Here is a 21,478-nt window from a genome sequence, read left to right as displayed (position 1 = left end):
CTGGATGACTGGCTCATTACCTCTTCGACTAGGCATAAACTCATACAAGCAAGGGATCAGGTTCTCCACACCTGTACTCTCCTAGGAATAACCATAAACTACAGCAAATCACAACTTCAACCAATTCAGGCACTGGAATTTATTGGAGCACTTCTTAATACAAAGGCTTCCATTGCTTCCCCTCCACCACACCGAGTTTAAACAATAAGGTTACAGGTCAAGAAGGCTGTAGAGAACACCTCAATTTCAGCCCACATAGTTCTTCGAACTCTAGCCCTCATGGCGGCTGTGGTAACCTTAGTTCTGTTGGCCAGGTTTTACATGCAGATCCTTCAATGGTTGCTGGCTATACCTCTCAACTGCCCAGATTTTCGCAGAATCTCCATATTTTCACCTCTTATTTTTAGCGTATTCCTCATAAAATTTGTGTTTTTCTGGCAAATCACTGGGATGATCTGAGTACTGAAGTAACTAAATAATGACATACATCTGAGTTTCAGATTTCCTTCAGAAAATGTTTGTTAATGCAAACCCTGTTAATCTAGCAACTTTCTAAGTTTATAAGAGCAATATTTAAAATCTGTCCCTATTTTTGGGCCCTTGCCCCCCCCCCCGATTTTGTAAGGCTTTGTCCAGATTTCTTGCCCCAAAGGTATGATCATGACTATGCAGTGCTCAGTCTTCCATCAGACAATGTTATACTGGATAAGAATTACCAACACTTGCAAAAGAGATCTGTATTGCTGGATTCAGTCTGATCAACTATTCCATGGCTGTCTCTTCATCTCCAACAACCCAAGACCATAATGACCATGAATGGTTTCCAGATAGGGTGGGGGAGCATTATCTGGGGAACACAGTCCATGGTACTTGGCCCCCAAAGATGCCAATTTGCATATAAATGTTCTAGGAACATAGTCCATGGTACTTGGCCCCCAAAGATGCCAATTTGCGTATAAATGTTCTAGAGATGAGAGCAGTGCTCTTGGCATTGCCAGCATTTCAACACATCTTCCTTCTGGGATGATTGCAATTCAGATGGATGACATGTCAGTTGTCTGGTATATCAACAAACAAGGGGGAACCAAATCTTACCCACTGTGTTGAGAACCTCTCAGGGTCTGGCAGTGGGCAATCTCTTCCAACCACTTTCTTTTAGTGATGCACATTCCAGGGAGTTTTAACATGATTGTGGACAAACTAAGCAGGTACATTCTTTTTCCATATGAGTGTTCCATCAATGAGAAAGTGGCAGATGAGATTTTCCATCAATGGAGCAAGCCATGCTATGATGTTTTTGCCTCTCTACTAAACAGCAAGTGCAGCAACTACTTTGCTTTGATTCCCCACAGGGGCAGTCACCGAAGATGCTCTACTTCACAATTGGACCCCTCCTCAGTCTCTTGTATGCCTTCCCACCAACTCCATCATAGGATTCCCACTTGTCCCTTTTTCCAAGAGACAGTCCCTCTTTGGGCAATTGTGTCCTATGAAAAAAACTAAAAAAATGGCAAATGTCCTGAGATTTTAGTACAAGAAAATATTTCATAAGTCTTCTTTAATAGTTGCATAAACAGTTATTTTATATCTGGAACACCTACATGTTATATGAAGTAGCATAATCAATTCAAATGCTACAAGAATAATATTTTATTTTGGCAAAAAAATGTGAAGTTCTGTCCTTTGCACTGGCTCTGGGTATGTTTTCTACTGCAAGATCTGATGTTTCTACAAAAAATGTCCCACTTTGGGCATTTGAAAAGGTGGCAGCCCTACCCTATTGATTCTAAAAATTCTGCAGAAAGCTGCCAGGTCAAAGAGCACAGTAATCCTTATTGCCCACTATTGGTCTCGATAAACTTGGTTTCCCTTCCTGTGGTTGTACTGGGTTCAGCCACCATGAACCTAGATCCAACTTCAGACCCTGTCTCACCCGACGGGCATGTCACACCCGGATATACCAACTCAAGCTAACTACTTGGCTTCTCCAATTCCCTTAGTAGCCAGACAATTTGTGCTCTCTGTGATGCCCACCACTGCTACCAATATGTGATGGCCACCAATATGTGTTGTCCCGACGCTGGGCCAGTAATCAAAGAGCCTTAATCCTCACCACTGCACTGGAGAGGGATGTGCACTTGGAATACAAATGGATGCACTCAGTATTTCCAAATGCAGACATCTCTGCATCAAGTACAGTTTCCCTTAAGAGCACACAGGGAACACACTCAGCCCAGGGTCTGGATGTCTCTTTATCTATCTCCCTCCAGGTCCCCAATAAAACTCCCCACTGGTACAGCTGTAGGGTTAGGTCCTCAGCTGAGTGTCCAAGCCAAGTCCTCCAGCACCCTCTCTGTAAACCCAGTGCGTCGTGTCCTCATCCCAAGTAGTTGACACACACTAAGCTGGGAAAGGCTGGCACAGATTACCTGCTCTACCAACTTTGCCCAAACTATAAGGTAGAGTCGCTGCCACCAGCCAGTACTATAAAGCTCTTACAAAGGGTGTCCAATTATACTGTGTAATATTAATACTAATACAAATGGTAGTAGTTCACCAAGATGGCCAGGCCTTCTGGAGTGGCCCACATAGTGTCACCAAATAAATATAACCACTCTTAAAGATTAAGTACTTTCTACAAGGATCAGCCACAATAAAAGTTTTAAATATATGTAATAATAAATAATAAAAGAACATGAAAATACTGAATATATATTCACAGCAAATCACAAAGTTCAGATCACAGTAAATATTAAAAAGAACATTGATGGACAGACTCAAACAAATAAAGAAAAACACTATCTAAACTGAGCTTCACTATATTCCTGACTGAATCTAAGAGTATTCTACTGTTCCCTAGTTAATTTACTTACTGCTGCAAGGCAAAATTCTGTGAGTGAGGAGCAAATGGAATACTCACTACTCTGAGATTTCTCTTTGTAATATCTAAAGTATAATTTCCAAGAGGGCTGACAGAATGTCCTCATCTGGTCACCTGACTCTGGATTCTCACAGTATTCCCCTTTGAAGCAGACACAGAAGGTTAGCACTGACGGCCACAATACACATTCAGATGTTTATGGCTGTGCCTGGGGCCTCCCCTCTTTTCTCTGAGCTAATGGGAAATGATTTTAGCCAGGCCCAGAGACTCCAGTCCTATTCAGCACTTTGGGGTGACCTTTAATGGCCTAACAGCTCATTTACATTTCCCTTATTTTTCTGAAAGTTAACCTCTGTTGTACCAGTATCCTCTATTAAAACATATACATTTAATTCAGCTACAATAATACATGTACATTTCTGTTCATTTCTGCAGGGTGCAATGTTCATACATTTCAACACAACCAAAACTCACAAATACATTTTCAGCACAGGCATCTGTACAAAAATCAGTTTGATATACAAATGACATACAGTTCTAATACATTTGTAACATAAGCATCTTGTATAAATCAGTTTGATATTCAAAGGATATATCATTCTTTACAAAACTCCAGCTGGCTATACTGGCACTTACCCATATCATCAAACTCTCATCACCTGTCTGACATATAATTTTATCTTCCCATAAACCCTCAACAAGAAAACCATATTTCAGTATATGGAGAAGATTTGCCATTTGGGCTCAGCAACTCAATCATTATCCCTTTTCAGTTTCTGTCAATTCCATTTTAGATTTCCTTGCATACCTATTTCAAAATTGTGCTAGTTCTTCAATGGTTAAACTTCAACTAGCAGCAATTTCAAATTACCATACAAGTTTCAATGCCACATCCATAGCTTCTCACAAATTGAGCAAGGCATTCTTAAAAGGGATACTTCTTCTAAGGCCTCGTATTAAAGACCCTACTCCTTCATGGGGCTTAAACTTGATGCTTCAGTCTCTCACATAACCTCCCTTTGAACTAGCAGCTACATGCGACCTTAAATATCTTACATGGAAGACAATTTTCTTGGTTGCCATTACTTCCGTAAGAAGAATTTCTGTGATCCAAGCATTATCTTCTAAACTTCGATACTTGGTTTTCCACAAAGACAGATTGATCTTAGGTACCAACCCGTCATTTCTTCTAAAGATGGTGTCAGAATCCTACATCAATACGACTATCAATCTACCAGTGTTTTTTACCAAGTTTGTCAACAAAAGAGAATATATCTTACATTAACTGGATGTTCATAAACAAGTGCGATTCTATTTGCATGGAACAGAAAAAATCAGGAAGGCTGACCAACTGTTTATTTCTTTCTGTGAATCAAGATTGGGAAAACCAGTTTCCAAAGTTAGCCTATCAAAGTGGTTGACAAATTGCATTTCGTTTATCTATGCTAAATTGGGCATTCCTCTTACTCATCTCTTGAAAGAACACTTCACTAGATCCATGGCTACTTCCACTTTTTCAATCAAGAATGTCCATGGACAATAGTTGTGCAGCAGCAACTTGGGCTACTCCTCATACTTTTGGCAGTCTTAACAAAATCTGGTCTCCAGAGATAGGGCGTCATTTGGTTCTGTGGTGCTCAGGAATATCCTTCCTTGAGTCCACCCTGGACACAGGTAGCTAGGGATACATTTCCACTTGTTGAGAACAGAATGATGATTGACAACATCTGATAAAGAAGTTATGTACTTACCATAACGTTCCATCTGTGTTGTCAATCTTTATTCTTCCTCACCTCCCTCTCACCAACCCCCATCCTATGGGTTCTGGAGGAACGAGTATTTACATGGTGTTTTATATAAATATAGACATAAATACACACACACACACACACACACACACACACATATATATATATATATATATATATATATATATATATATATATATATATATATCTATATATATATCTATATGTATATACATATATATATAAAATGACTTCTGGATATGGCTTTTCCATAACTCTCATAATCTTCCTTTGCTAATTTTGTAGCAAACAAGATCTTTGGTAATTTGGTAGGTGTGTTGTGGGTAAGGGATAAGCTTGAGAGATTTTGTGGCTGCGAGCTTTAGCATTGGCTAAGTTGGATCCCAAGGACTGGATCTGAGCCCACTTTTTGAGGAAAAATGAAGATCGACAACACAGATGGAACATTATGATAAGTACATAACTTTTTTTTTTTATTTGAGCTCCAGATATTATCTCGTCTACTTTTATTTGTTAAATACTATATAGGCTTAAAGGTCAGCAAACAAAATTTGAGGCATGGTAGGGGACTAGTGCATTATGGTTAAGGGAAGAGCTCGAGAGTTTCAGTGTTCCACGATCTGGAAAAAGCGTCTGAGTCAGATCCGAGGGTCAAATCTGAACCCATTTGTTGAGGAAGAATGAAAATAGACAACACAGATGGAATGTTATGGTGACTATATATATATATATATTTTTCCATGTTCTTCCCTTTCCCTGCTATAAAAATAGAATAAACCTGTTTCTTCTTCAAAAATCCTTGGTGCAGTCCCACAGTAAAATCCTATTCATACCGTTACATTATCTCTGTAGAACACAAAGTACTACAAAATGGACATAACACGTAATGAAATCCTTTTATAAAACCAACATTCTTCTACAGAGAATTACAATTTGAGGAGAGCCCAGTGAAAAGAAATTCACAGCTTCATTGCAGCATATTTAACCTCTGTGAAAAACTGATGAAAAAAAAAGTGGCTACAATTTTCATTAACCTCACTAAATATGGCTAAAATGCTATGGTTAGTGAGTCGGACAAATAAAAAGTCAGTAAACCTAAACTAAGTAACTGCAGGAGCAACAATTACTGGGAGCTACTATTCCATTTCTCTTCACTAACCATGGCTCCTGTCAAGCATAATCAGCAAGAGAAAAAAATAGTCAGGGGGGTGCAGCATTAGGCCCCAAAACAGCCCTAGGCCGTTTATTTCTCTGTAACACCCACCCTTTTGAGTTAAGCAGTGTTGCTTACTTATCATAATAGTCTCAGTGTCTCAAGACTGCTTATTATTTAAACTGTAAGGTTCCGTGTTGTGCCTAATTTGGATTGTACAAAAATAGCCAAATAGAACATTTAAATGAGAACTCTATAGAGATGTGGTCTGAGCATACTTCATTTTGAAACTAAAAAGATAACACAGAAAACAGATAAGGCATGTGAGCTACTGTGTTGTGAACTGAGTATCTGAAATCACACAGTGAGCTAGCAGTGTAGCTATCTGACCATAAGCCTTACTGCTGTCACATTTTCGTAAAGTGTTTAATTGAATACAGCAGTGTTAATAACACTGATTCAACTGGGCTTTGCCATGTCTCCCTAGTACCTTCTTAAATTATACTCCTGTGCAGCATCTCTGTATTGTTATGTGCCTCTTTGTGTGCCAGAAGGGATTAAATTATCTGTGTTCATTATCTACTTCCAAAAGATGAGATGCATGAGTGAACTGCAAATTTATCTTTGCCTGCAAAGACTGGTTGGGGGTGGAGAATGAGACTTCTACAACTGAGCCACAGTTCCTTCCTGCATTACATTAATTTGCAGTTTTGTTTGTTGCTGTGTTGCCATGTGTTTAATATCACAGTGCAGTTGGGATGCCTAGGCTTGCATAGGAAATGCAGTTACTTACAAGTTCAGATCTGTACATTTCAGACCAGAATAACTACAGTAGGGAAAGATAAGGAATAATAAAAAAAAAAAAAAAAGCTGACATAATTTCAAGGTCAGAGCAGGGAAGGTCTGCAAAAACAAAGTGCTCAATTTTGGTAGTGTTGAATGGTCAGCAGTATTACTCCAGCTTTAGTACGAGTCAGCAGAGTCTGTATCAGATATGTGTCTGCTCTTATTGATTACTGACTTAAATGGTATGAAATCATTTGCTCTCACATGCTTATCACGGGAGATTTTGTTAAGAGTATAAAGCAGTGGCTGGACTGTCCTGGCCGTAAGTCAGCTATGTACAGAAAATGCCATTCTCAAAACAGAATACAATGATTTTCCAAGCATATCTAAAGTATATCAGTATATTATGGTCACTGCATTTAATAATGGCATTCCTTATTTTTAGACAAATTTCTAATTAAATTGCTTTTGGTCTGCATTACATTTATTCTTCTTTTATGCCATTGTTTAGTCTTCCCTGTGTTACTTTTCTCATTCCCTTATTTATTGCCTGTGGCACTGTGTAATACAAAGGCAAATATGCATAACCTAATGTCAAGTAAATGCTAAAAGACATTTCCTACTTACCCATTATCTGTAATTGGTATTTACTTCTCAACTCGCGTGATTTCAGAAGACTTTTGCAGTAGAGCACTGCTGGCAATTCCTGTTTTGCTATCCCCTGCTCTGCAAAGTGTTTTCTCTCATTCCCATGCTGAAGGCAGTACTTCTCAAGTGCCCATATTGTAGAGAGATACCCCTAATTTGTCCTTAATCTTCATTCCCAAACCTACTAAAATTTGAAATTGTTTTGAGAGGTTCCAGGGTAACAGTACCAGCATATAACTTCAGTTCAGGAGAGCTTGCTCAGCTGTTGCATATCCCTATGTTCTTCTCTGCCAAATCATGGTCTTAACGTTTGTCATGGGAAAGTTGCATATTTAATGGCTAAGAAACTGAAATCTTCCAAGTGTTTATACAATCACCAGATCACAAAGCAGATCCCACAGTGACATTCTCTCTACAGAGTGTTAGAGAAAAGTCATACCACTCATTGCTATAAGTACCAATGATAAAAACATCCATCCACAGGCAGATGGAGAAGAGAAATGCCCGAAGCCTACCTCAACTCTGAAAAGATGGCAGCAGTTGTAAGTCTCTAGTACAATATCCTGTAAGAGGGTTCTTGGCATAATGCCTGGATGGTGTTTGAGCAGCACAAGAAAGTGAGAAAAATGGAGGACCAGTAGCAGTATTATCCTCCTTCTGCTGAGTATGTCCATAAGTTGATCCATCAGTCTTTGGGTGTCACAAGCTTTTTCTTAAGTTAATACTAGGCTGTTGATATGGTGGAGCATGTATAGCATAGCCACATGATTCTACACTGAATTTACTAAGACATGCATTAATACTAGACTCCAAAAGAATGGAGGACTTTGAACTTAGTTACTTCCATAAGGCCTTATGGGCCAGATCACATCTGTAGTTATGATTGCCCTTCCAGTCATCCAGGTTTCACTTGAATGGAATCAGGAAAATACAGTGCTTTAAATCCAGGGGAAGTCTATTCCATAAAAGAGGTATTCTCTGTAATAGATATCTAATCACTCCAGCCGGTTTTATTTATATTGAGGTGGAAGTTCGTATTTCTTGAGTAGGTGTTTTGGGTGCTGTTAATTTTATGGATGTGAAGGAGGTTGCATATAACCGGATCCTTCAAGGATTTGTAGGCTAGGTAGTGGTTCCCCTCTCAAAAGTTGATAGGACATGGAAAAGAATAAAAGCACTTTTAGATAGAGTAGCGGAAGGTTGATTGCCTTAGTAAGAAAACATGGTGCTCTCTCGAGCTGAGTTGTACGCTTAGGTAAGTACATACCAAAGGAGGATTCTGCTCTATAACTGGCCTGATAAGTAAGGAGTAGATGGAGATGATGACTTCCTTGGATCTAGAAGATATACCTATGGTTAATAGTCTGGCTATGTAAAAGAATTTCCTGACAATTGTAACATGGTGATGAAAGGATGATTCATTGTCAGTAAAGGTGTCCAAGTCTCTAATAGCTGACTCAGTTATTAGGGCTGTGTTATTTGTATGATAGAACTATGGGTACCTGGGTTTGCCAAAGGATACATTGTTGCAAGTGTCATCATTTAGTTTGAGGATGTTGTCTAAGCACCACTTGTTAGCACATGTTAGACCCTCCTGGCAATTCTGGTGGTCATTTTGTTTTTTTATGATAGCTCCAGCATAAGGTCCCAGAGACAACATAACTTTTGCTGCTTTCTATGTTAGAAGTATTCTATGCCTTAGGACAGGGTGAAATAGACAGGGTTCTCCTCTTCCACATTGGGCCTTAGATCCCATAACTATCAGTCAGCTGTGATAAGGTTCCAATCCTCCATTGTACCTCAGGTAATGGAGAGTCAGGAGGACCTTCCTGACTCTGGATTCAAAAAAGATCCAGTAAGGTTTATCATGACAGGTTTTGTCATAGGTTTCCATACTCTCTGCCTCAAAGACCAGTCTCACTTATGTGCCTGCATAGGAAAATATTACTCATATTATTTCTTCCTGGATATGATTAGACAGGTGACCGTGGATCCCCCTTCCATTCAGAGGTTCTCTTTGGAAGGATATAGTTTTGAACTTGAACAAAGGAAATGGGCTTTTAGCACTACTGAGGGGTCTGTATGACTCTCTCCCAGTTCTTTCTACTTCTGTTCCTAAGTAATTCCTGTGAGGGAAGCCCCCAAGCATCGGGAGTGTTGCCTTCCCTCCCACCAGAAGTGATAGGTGACCCTCCTGGCCCAGCAGTTATCAAACATTTTTGGCTTTTTAATTTCTCCAAATCTTTTGGGTTTCTAATACCATGATGGGAACGGACCCCATTCTTAAGTCAAAGTATGATTAAAGTTCATGAAATTAGCATTGTTTCAATCTTTGATGTCAGCCAAAAGTGCTGTTCGCAGCACCCACAGTGTGTCCAGTAATGACTCCTGCAATTCGTACGGGGTTACATGGATTGGTAACATATCTAAATATGATTGTAGATTCTTTTTTATAAGACCCATTTCTCCTACTACTATTGGAACTGTCTGGGTATCTTTCTTCCACATTGCTCTCGTTTCTGCCTGCACATCCTGATATTTTATGACTTTGTGTCTCTCTGTACACAGCACACTGTAGTCACTGGGTGTGGCGATTTCAATGATCAATGGTCCTTTTGTCTTCTTTTCATGAACCACTATATCTGGTTTTCTAGTATCTATCTTTTGAACTGTTGGTAATGGGTGATCCCATGTGATATAAACTTCATCATTTTCTGTGATGACTTGTGGCTCATGTTTCCAGTGTTTTTCAGCCACTTCAGTACCATAATGTTTGCACAATCCTCAGTGCATCAGTCTTGCAACATTATTATGCCTTTCAGTATACAGTGCTTCTGCCATTAGTATGTCACAACCAGCAACGAGGTATGCAACTGTTTCCAATTCAGTTTTACAAAACCTACATTTGTCTGTTTCTCCCACATGTTCAATGGACTTTGTAAACCAGCATGTACGTAGCCCACTTTCATAGGCCACCAATATTAACCTTTCATCTCTTAGTTTGAATTTGACTCTCCTTAACCATTCCTGTGTTTGATACTGATCAACATGAGGTTCTTCCAGAAGGTTTCTATACTTGCAGTTATATTTAGGCATTTTCCACATTTCTTGCCTTCTCATCTGGTCCTTCACTTTATATTCTTTCTTTTATTTTTTGGCACATTCAGTTGCTCTCTGATTTTTATCTACTTCTGGTTTGATTTCCATTCCTGCTTGATGTCAATATACTTCTGCTAGATTAAGCAGATAAGTCATCTTAGATTTATTATCCTCATGTTTCAAAACTTTCACTATGTTTGGGTCTTGTGAGGTCAGCAGATATGTGTGGAGTTCTCACGATTACAAATCTATACATGTAATCAATTTCAAGGAGGCCCATCCCTCCTTCGGAATGGGGAATATATATATTTTTATTTATTTTATTTTATTTTACATTTGTTTACTGGGATAGTCCGACTGGACACGTCCTTTTCCAGCGGAGGCATGAGAAGAAAAGCTCCATATAAAACAAGCAGAAACAGCAAGATACAGAGTATACAACAATAGTAACATGGACTGTCAAAGTTATTACATGATAATTTCAGACAATACTCAGGTGGTATTCAAAGAAAAAGAAAAAAAGGTTGGTTTAAATAGTCATTACAGTGTAAAAGATACAGTAATCCATATTTCAAGAGAACATTCATAAAAACAAATCAAAAGTCATTCTATTGTTCAAATAAACATTACATAATTGTAAAATTTTTTAGAACAGATTACATTGTGTGGGCAGGAAAATTGCATGGACAGGAAAATTCCTGCCTCATTGATGAATAGTACAAGGAAATGAATGTATAAATAGCAGGCATAGGTATGTGATGTGATTAGATCTATAATCTTGGTATACACTGATTTTTATAAATCATTTGGTGAGTATGAATCATCCTTCTTGTTTTCCTATCTAGTCTATCCAACACATTTTGGGGCCAGTCAGTTACTCCAAAACTGTAAGTTAGGACAGGAAGAGCAAATTGTTTTATAGCTTGGATTTTGTTCCTAGATCTCATCGCTGTTTTCAGGATTAGTGTAAGTCTTCTAAAGTATTCCTTATTAAGTTTTATTTGCATTTGTTCATGTTTTATTGTTGATCCGTCATCATTTCCCAAATACTTACACACTCCCTCTTGCTCAAGTTCTTTTATATCACATTCTTGTCCCAAACTGATGTTTTCCTGGTGCTGCAGTTTTCCTGCGTTAAAGATTGCTTTTGCACATTTATCAAGACCAAATGACATTCTTATATCATCTGAAAAAGTTTTGACAACCTGCAGTTGTGCTTTCAGTTCTTCGTCTGATGAGCTACATAGTTTTAAATCATCGACAAAGAGAAGATGAGAAGTCTTTACAGTTTGCTGTTTTCTAGGAACCAAATTATAGCCATGACTTAAGCTGTTAAGTAATGGTTTCTGTCATTTTTAATTTCTCCAAGTCGTTTGGGTTTCTAATACAATGACGGGAATGGCCCTCATTCCTAAGTCAAAGTACGATTAAAGTTCATGAAATTAGTATTGTTTCACCTTTTGATGTTAGCCAAAAGTGCTCTTCGCAGCACCCGCAGTGTGCCCAGTAATGACTCCTTCTGCAATTCGTACGGTGTTACATGAATTGGTAACATATCTAAATATGATTGTAAATTATTTTTTATAAGACCAGTTGCTCCTACTACTACTGGAACTGTCTAGGTATCTTTCTTCCACATGGCTCTCGTTTCTGGCTACAGATCCAGGTATTTTATGACTTTGTGTCTCTGTATGCAAGAGACTGTAGTTACTAGGTGTGGTGATTTCAATGATCAATGCTACTTTTGTCTTCTTTTCTTGGACCACTATATCCGGCTTTCTAGCATTTATCTTTTGAACTGTTGGTATTGAGTGATCCCATGTGATATAAACTTCATCATTTTCTATAATTCTTTGTGGCTCATGTTTCCAGTTTTTTTCAGACACTTCGATACCATAATGTTTGCACAGTCTCCAGTGTAACAGTCTCGCCACATTATTGTGCCGTTCAGTATACAGTCCCTCTGCCATTAGTGCGTCGCAACCAGCAACAAGGTTTGTGACTGTTTCCAATTCGGTTTTACAAAACCAACATATGTCTTTTTCTTCCACATGTTCAATGGACTTTATAAACCAGCATGTATGTAGCCCAGTATCTTAGGCTGCCTATATTAACCTTTCATTTCCTGATGTGAATTCACCTCTCCTTAACCATTACTGCTTTCTTGATCAACATAAGGCTCTTCCAGAAGTTTTCTATACTTGCAACTATATTTATGTTTTTTCCACATTTCTTGCCTTCTCATCTGGTCCTTCAGTTTATATTCTTTCGTTTGTTTTTTAGCACATTCAGTTGCTGCCTGGTTTTTATCTACTTCTGGTTTGATTTCCATTCCTGCTTGATGTCGATATGCCTTTGCTAAATTAAGCAGAGATGTCATCTTAGATTTATTCTCCTCATGTTTCAAAACTTCAGTTAGCTGACTGCATAGACTCACATATAAGAATGCAATATAAATAAGAAATATCAACAGCAAGTTATTTACTTAAAAACTTCTTTATTAAATTATTACTTGTGGCATAGGCAACCTTACGTTTATATACAAGTAATAAAATCATATTAACAAGTTCATATTTGCACACATTATATGTTACATATATTGATGTACATCATATCATCCAAGTAACTTTACATAAATTATTCAGTTCCTGCCTTCTCTTAAACCTCATTCCATCTCCAAAACATTTCTCTGCATGTATAGTTCCCACAATGTCCATCTTTCTATATAAATTGCCCATACCATTATCTAAAGGTCCTACTTCCTGTTCTTTTATCTCTGTTACAATATTCACTACTTCAAGTATAGTTGGTTTAGATTTTGATTTCCGTTTTCTAGTAATTGTTTTTTGGCAGCCCCTAGAATTAAACTTAAGAAGACCTTACTTTGTCTAGGCAATTCCAATCCTGCATCTCCGCTCAAAACTTAATGTTAAGTTGTCTATCTCGCCTTCGTTCTTGCTGGTTGGATCGGAGCAGATCCTCGGCTCTGACTCAGCCATCTCCTATAGCTCGACAGCTGTTTACTGGCTCGAGGCTACCCCTTATCCCATGATGCATAGCGATAGCTATCCAGATCTCGTTTGCCATTTCAGCTGCGAGGTGTTGTTTTTCTGGCTCAGGCTCGTATAAAGTTTTTTATAGAACCTTTTTACTAAAAATAGTCTTTTTCCTAGCTGTTATTGTTAACTTTTAGTCTTATTTTTGGTTGTGTTAGCTAGTGTGTCTTTGTAGCTTCCTTCCCTTCCTTATCGAACTCGTTTAACTTAGAGAGTCCCCCCCCCCCCTTCTTATCCTTTCTTGTCAGGTTAGCCGTTTAGGTTAGAGGCTTTCCTTCTAATTTCTTTATGGGCTAGCCATTTGAGTTAGAGGCTTTCCTATCAAAAAAAAAAAATCTTCAGCTTTAGTCTGTTAGTATACTGTGCTTTTCTGTAGACTGTATTTTGATTTGTAGCTATTGTTGTATTTCTTGTTACAGGATGTCAAAAGAATCCAAAGTGTCTGGATTCAAGAAGTGTGACTCATGCTGTCAGAAGATGTCTCTGACAGACGGGCACACTTCTTGCATCTATTGTTTAGGCGCTGTGCACCTGCAGGACTCTTGTTCTATCTGCCATGCATTTAGTCCAAGAATTCTGCAGGAGCATAAGAATAAGCTTATTCTTAGGGGTCTTTTAAAGCTCCAGGATTCACCGGCCAAGACTCAGTCTGTGAAATCCCCTAAATCTACCAAATCGTCGGCTCCAAGTTCGGAGCCGTCTTTGCTTCAGATTCTACCTGCTACTTTGGTTCCGGCTGTAACCGATAAGACTATCTCCCCGTCGGCTCCATCAGAAACTTCGTAGCCTTCATGGAGCCACAAGAGGCTGAGGTCCCCTTCTTTGGAATCGATACATTTGGCTCCTCAGTCTCCCCTGCTTCAGAGTGAGTGCAGTCATAGATCTTCTCACTCCTCTCGATCCTCCAGGCTGTCAGATCATGACGTGGAGAGAGTGGTCAGTAGGTTGCTAAAGTCGCAGGCACTTGCCAAGATGTTGTCCAGCCCTCCTCAACAGGTGTCGGCTCTGTCCACTTCTATCGATGTTCCTCCTCTGACTCCATTGAGCTCAGAGCCGGAGTTTGTTGGGGTTCGAGTAGTGGAACCGTCGGCTCCGATAACTCTATCTCTTTCGGTTCCGTCGTCGGCTCCGATTCCCTCGATGGTGCCGTCCATCGAGGGATCTGGGCACCGTGGCTCCCTCGTCGGCTCTGAGGGGGTGAGTGGCATCGGACCCTTGTCCGACCCCGTTCTCCCTCTCGGAGCTTCGGTGCAGGTGAGCTCGGCTCCTACATCGGCCTCGGAGTCATCTCCCTCGGTGCAGAGAAGGATTCTGATTTCCTCAGAACCGCAGCCTTCTCTGCATCATGGCAGGGACGCCTTCGATGTCATGAGGAGTGTGCTGGCCACTGAGTCAGCTCCACTATCAGCCTCATCGGCTCCGTCCCCTGTAGTGCCTGTGCCAACCTCTGCTCCTCCTCCTCCAGACCCCAAGCGTGGGGAACCGGCACTCCAGGGCACCCCATTGGGTATTTCCTCTTCTTCCGAGGCCTCCCCTGATCATTCAGAGAAGCCCCCTTGTAAGAAGAAGTGCAAGAGGAAGCACATTGACTCCCCTGAGTCTGTCACTTCTGATACAGACTTAGATGATTCGGAAGGGTCTCCGAGATCCCTCTCTGAAGATGTTTCCTTTTCAGGCATCCTAGAAATGCTTAAGCAGAGGGGGAACTGGAATCTCCTAGCCCCTACCAGGGATGAGTCTGTATTCCTGGATGCATTTGGTTCCCGACCTTCCACCTCCTGGGTTTCTCCGCCTTTCGATCCACTTATGTCAGTGGTGGCTCGAAAGGCTTGGTCAGCCCCGGATACAGTGGAGCCAACTCCGAGGAGACCTGGTAAGTTCATCACAGCACCCCATGATAAGCAGTTCCTTACCAAAGGTGTTCCTGTTGATGCCATGGTGGTAGCAGCAGCCACCAAAAAAGAGTTAGCGGAAACCTCTTTGTCTGTCCATCCTCCTAACAAGGAGTCTAGGACCATGGACAGATACGGGAAGTGAATGTTTGCTTCAGCGACCTTTTCTATGAGGTCACTGAACTACTTATGCCATTTTACCCGGCCTCAGCGGGATCTCCTTAAAGAGCTCGGAGATACCCTTCAAGATCCATCAGCTGAGGGGGCTCAAGCTAAAGTGGCTTCCCAGCTGGCAACCCTTAATTCTGTAGTCAACTCCTCCATGAGGCTCATTTCCTATGCAGCCGATGGTGCGAGTAGAGCCGCAGCTATGGGCGTGGCCCTTAGGAGACATGCATGGATGCGGCTATGTAATTTTGCGGAACCCTTTAGAGCGTCATTCACCAACACCCCCTTTGATGGTTCATTTCTTTTTGGACCACAGGTGAAAGACACTTTGACTAGGTGTGAGCAAGAAGGCAAGACTCTCTCTGCTGTGGGAGTCTGTTTTTCCACTCCTTCCAGACCATACAGCAAGGGTCAGAAGAGTGGTAAAATGTGGTTCCAAAAATCCCAGGAAGCCTCGCCTGAGACACGTAGCGATTTTTCCTCCAGGGGCAGAGGAGGAAACAACAACAACGACGCCGCCCTTGTGGCAGAGGGGGTCGCAGAGCCAGGGCAACAGAGAATCCTTCTCTGAGGAGCCCTTTCAGCATCCCTGAAGGGTTGCCCGGCTGCCCGCCTCTGGAGGCAGTCGGGGGAAGACTTTCACTGTACCCAAAAGCCTGGCAAAACTTAACGCAAGACAAATGGGTATGGTCCATTATATCCGGAGGTTACAAAATTCCCTTCTCTCAACCCCCCCCCCTTACCATCAAGCAAATCCCTTCCAGATGTTCCACCCAATCTGAGGGACCAAGCAGTCTTAGAAGTTTCAAAACTGCTAGAAAAAAAGAGTCATCCAGGAAATCCCGGCAGACCAACACGGATCCAGAACTTACTCAAGGTTCTTCTTGGTACCAAAAAAGACAGGGGACTGGAGACCAATTCTGGATCTCAGCAGACTAAACAAGTCTGTTCAAAGAACAAAGTTTCAGATGGTCACGCTACAGTCCATTCTACCCTTTCTGGGTCAGGACAATTGGATGTGCTCCATAGATCTTCAGGATGCATACTACCATATCAAAATGGACAGGCACTCCAGGAGATTCCTTCACTTCCGGCTGGGAGCCAGTCATTACCAGTTCAGAGCTCTGCCCTTTGGTCTCACCACAGCCCCCAGGGAGTTTACTAAATGTATGGCAGTAGTCACGGCTCACCGGAGACATCAAGGATTCCAGGTGTTTCCAAATCTAGACGACTGGTTCCTCACTGCTACTACCAGGCATCAACTTCTGCAAGCCAGGCACTATACAATCACAATCTGCTCCCAGCTAGGCATTACACTAAACTTTGAAAACTCTGCCTTGTTGCCCTGTCAAGCTATCACTTATATAGGAGCAGATGTAGACACAAGGAACATGTTCGCAAGGCTACCGCCAGAAAGGGTGTCTACAATTCGCCAGCAAGTACAAATTCTAATGCAGAGCAAAAGAATCCAAGTCAGGTTTGTCCTTCAAACTCTGGATTCCATGGCAGCGGCAATTCTTCTAATCCCACTGGCCCGCTTTCACATGAGGATCCTTCAGTGGCTTCTGTTCACACAGTGGTCTTTCCAACAGCTGCCCATGTCTCACATGATCGTGATTACAGAAGCGTGCAAAAGGCACCTTTCCTGGTGGATGGTCTCCCCACTGGTGACTCAGGGCAGACCCTTCATTCAGCCCCCTCCGGTTGCCACAGTGACCACAGACGCCTCCCTGATAGGGTGGGGGGGGGCATTATAAGGGCAGGACAGTCCAAGGCACTTGGCAGCCTCATGAGTACCATCTGCATATAAACGTCCTAGAAATAAGAGCCGTGCTCCTAGCGTTGCAAACTCTTCAGGACTCTCTCCCTTCTGGGACCATTGCAATTCAAACGGACAACATGTCAGTGGTGTGGTACATCAACAAGCAGGCCGGAACCAGGTCCTACTCACTATGTCGAGAAGCACTCAGACTCTGGCAGTGGGCGATTTCCTCCCAACGATTTCTGATTGCGACGCACATCCCTGGGAGGTCCAACATCATAGCGGACAGACTCAGCAGAGCTATTCTCATGCCTGATGAGTTGTCTCTGAATTGGGTGGGACAGCCTTGCTGCGATCTTTTTGCCACACCCTTCAACAGCAAATGCAGCAACTACTTCTCCCTTCTTCTGCTTCCAGGTCACTCACCCAGAGACGCTCTAGTCCACGATTGGCCTCAGGGACTTCTTTATGCCTTTGCCCCGTTTCCCCTGATTCCAAAACTCATACAGAAAGCAATATTGTTGGGCTGCAAAATGATCCTCATTGCCCCCTACTGGCCTCGACAGATATGGTTTCCGTTCCTGCACCATTACCTTCTTGATCAGCCCTGGACTCTGGATCCTATTCCAGACCTACTGATTCATCAGTCAGGCGGGCTACATCAATCCCTCCAAACACTCCAGCTCACAGCTTGGTTGCTCCACTTCCAACATTAGCCAGGCTTCCCAGCATTTCCCCGGCTGTACGTGAGATTATTGTCTCCTCTCACAAGTCCACAACTAGAAAAACTTATGCTAGCAAATGGAAACATTTTTCTTGTTGGGCAGAGGCTAGGAACGTAGATCCCTTTTCAGCCCCAGTCCACGAAATTTTGGAATTCCTAGCACAACTTTTTCATTCTGGGTCCGCTTCTGCTACAATCAGGGTTCAATTGGCGGCCATTTCTAACTTTCATTTTGGGTTGTCTTATTCAAACATTATGTCTCATAAGCTCTGTAAAGCCTTTTTAAGAGGGACTACTCTCCTTAGACCTCCAGTGAGAGATCCCCCTCCTCCTTGGGACCTTTATTTGGTATTAACCTCCTTAATTATGCCCCCCTTTGAATCTGCAGCATCCTGCTCCAATAAGTTTCTATCTTGGAAAACACTTTTTCTGGTAGCTATTACTTCAGCCAGACGTGTCTCTGAACTTCAGGCACTATGCATTCGTCCTCCATACTTGGTTTTTCATAAGGACAGGGTTGCTCTGAGGACTAATCCTTCGTTCCTTCCGAAAGTCTGCTCAGAAAATAATTTAAACCAATCTATAGATCTTCCTGTGTTTTTCCCTAACCACAGTAACAAGGAAGAATACAAATTACACCGACTGGATGTTCATAGACAATTGTGTTTTTACTTGCATATGACTAAGGATATAAGGAAGTCGGACCAACTATTCCTTTCCTTCGCTTTAAGGCAAACAAGGTCTCCCAGTTTCCAAAGTGACCTTATCCAGGTGGTTGTCTCACATTATTACTTTCATTTATCAGTTGAGAAACAAAGAGTTGCCTATCAAACCGAAAGGTCATTCTATGAGGGCTTTGGCCACCTCTGTAGCCTTCCACTCTAGGTTGCCCATGGATTCTATCTGTGCAGCTGCTACATGGGCAAATCCTCATACCTTTATTTCTCATTACAAGCTAGATATGGTCTCCAGGAGCAGAGCTGATTTTGGTTCCACTGTTCTGAAGAGTCTGTTCCAATGAGCCGCCCAGGATTGTAGGTGCTAGGGACGCTTTCCCAACCAGCAAGAACGAAGGCGAGATAGACAACTTAACATAAAGAAGTTATGTACCTACCATAACGTTCCATGTTAGTCTTCATCTCGCCTTCTTTCTTGCGTCCCACCCTCCATTCCCCTGTCCTGTTGGATCGAGAGGAGTTCTGGTTTCACTGGCTGAGTGTTCTCTAGTTTGTTTCTTCTACTGACTTAAAGAGTATGACAGGTATGCTCAACCTATTTGGACAGGTTGATTCTCTGGCTATGTCTGGGGTTAGCTATTTCAAACAAGATCTGGGTAGCTATCGCTAGGCATAATGGGATAAGGGGTAGCCTTGAGCCAGTAAACAGCTCTCGATCTATAGAAGATGGCCGAGTCGGAGTCGAGGATCGGCTCCGATCCAACCAGCAAGAAAGAGGGCGAGATGAAGACAACTAACATGGAGCGTTATGGTAGGTACATAACTTCTTTTTTCCTTAGTTATACCCATTTGCTCGTCCAGTATTTATGACTGAGTACACTGTAGGGAATTATTAAAGTCTGCTAACTATTTACGCTCACAAAACATATGCTGTCAGTTACCTCATGCTTCCCCATCACACTTCCAACATTTGCTGTCTACCCAAGGAAAAATTCTTTGGAGTCTGCTTGGGGTATAAAAGTATCTGTGCAAACACTTCGAGACAAAAATCCTAAATCTTTTAGATTTGTTGCATATTTGGGAGCCATACATACATCATCCATTTGGTTTTGTTGTGAACTGCTTATCCAATCTCTCTTCCCTATCTTTCCTGACATATTCTGATTGATTGCTATAGTTACCATGCAATATTTTATATGCCATACTAATTATCCCTTTTTTAACAGCAATGCCTGTTCTAATCATCTCTTTGCATCATAATTGTTAGTTGTTGAGCCTCATCTACTTCTAACCTTGTCATATTTAATCTTCCACGAATATTTACATTTATGCTTTTTGTTGATTTCCACACTTTTCTGCTTTATACAAATTTTCATAAAATCTTCAAAATATTTCTAATTCCTCTATGGGATCTGTGATTATTTTTCTTGTTATAGGCTCCCTAAGTTTGGCAACAAACCCTTCTACTTTCTGCTGCTTAAGTTGTTGTGCCAAATGTTTGTGCTATGAAGTTATCATCAAAAAACAGTTGCTTAACAGCAATCTTTCTAAACTCATACATATTATCTAGGTACTCCCTAATTTTATCTTTAGCACTCTGCAGTTACACTTCTTGCTCTGTGAGATTTCCCTTATTTTGTAATCCTTTTTGTCAGCCCTTGTAAATAACTCTTATTACTTCCTAACCAAATTTGATTTGCTTTTATTTCTATCCTATTTTTAAACTCCACTTAAACTCCACTTTCATTTTATCCAACACATTAGCTAAAACTTCTAGAGTACTTTCTATCTTGCCTAATAACTCGTGGATAAGTTCCACTACCTATTCCTTAAATTCAAATAAACTCTTTTAACAGGTGGATGGGGAAGCAGCAGCATCTTATCTTCACTTCATTACCCAGCATTTTTATCTTAGTAATTGTTGGCACATGATTGAAAATAGTTACTGGATGCGTGTCAAAGTTCGCAATTAAATGGACATTTCCTGTGAAATATAATTTCTGTGAAGTCTAGAAACTACTGTCCACCTGTGTCCCAAGGTCTCTTATTACACTTTCAGTGTTAAGTAGACTACCGCCTGTGTGGTAGTTCATGGATACAGAGTTTTTACCAAAGGGGATGACAATGCACTATTTGGCACTGAGCTTGAGGCCATGGCTTTGACACCAGGCATCTGTCTCAGTGATGCCCTTTTGTAGGATGTCCACATCGTTAGGAGTTTCGATTATGGCTCCTAGTTTGCAGTCATCTGCAAAATTATTTAGCCAAAGATCCTCTGTGTTAGCCTGTACTTCAGAAAAATAGATTCCAAACAGGAGAGGACCCAGGACTGAACCCTGTGGTACTCCACTTGTCACTGGTCTGAAGTCTAATTTGGAGTTTGCTACTTCCACAGTATAGGTTTTGTCAGTAAGCCAGTTGGCAGCCCATCTTGTGACATAGGGAATTATACCTAGTTTAGTGAGTTTATCTATAATTCCAGAGTGGAGGATGGTGTTGAACACCTTGGCAAGATCTAGATAGGCTGTGTGAATCACCTTACCCTCATCTATGGTTTTGGTGACTGCTTCAAAGAAGTCTATCAGGTTTAGGAGACATGATCTGCCTTTTAAAAACCTGAACTGTGTGGAGTCCAGAGTTTGGAGATTTCCAATGTCTTTGTTTATGAGTTCCATGATGATACATTCCATGGCCTTGCAGACCAGGCTCGTCAGGCTAATGGGGCGGTAGTTCCCAGGGTCTGTTGTGGCTCCCCCTTTGTGGAGTGGGATAACCATCACGGTGCACCATTCAATGGGCAGAAAGCCTGAGGTGAGGCTATGACTGAACATGGTACTTAGGTGGGGTGCTAGTTCATTCTGTA

The 21,478-nt window shown here is 41.3% G+C and overlaps 1 protein-coding gene across 4 annotated transcripts in view; it reads left to right on the top strand.

Annotated features, from left to right (window-relative positions):
* SPATS1 (spermatogenesis associated serine rich 1) overlaps positions 1-21,478 on the top strand; it is a 1,192,417-nt gene that overhangs the window by 764,430 nt on the left and 406,509 nt on the right. The gene's annotated exons all lie outside the window — the stretch shown is intronic.

This window comes from Protopterus annectens, chromosome 2.part1 (genome assembly GCF_019279795.1).
Source record: "Protopterus annectens isolate FY-2018-M chromosome 2.part1, PAN1.0, whole genome shotgun sequence".
In the NCBI taxonomy this organism is placed as follows: Eukaryota; Metazoa; Chordata; order Ceratodontiformes; family Protopteridae; genus Protopterus; species Protopterus annectens.
This window is presented reverse-complemented; position numbering and strand designations above follow the sequence as displayed.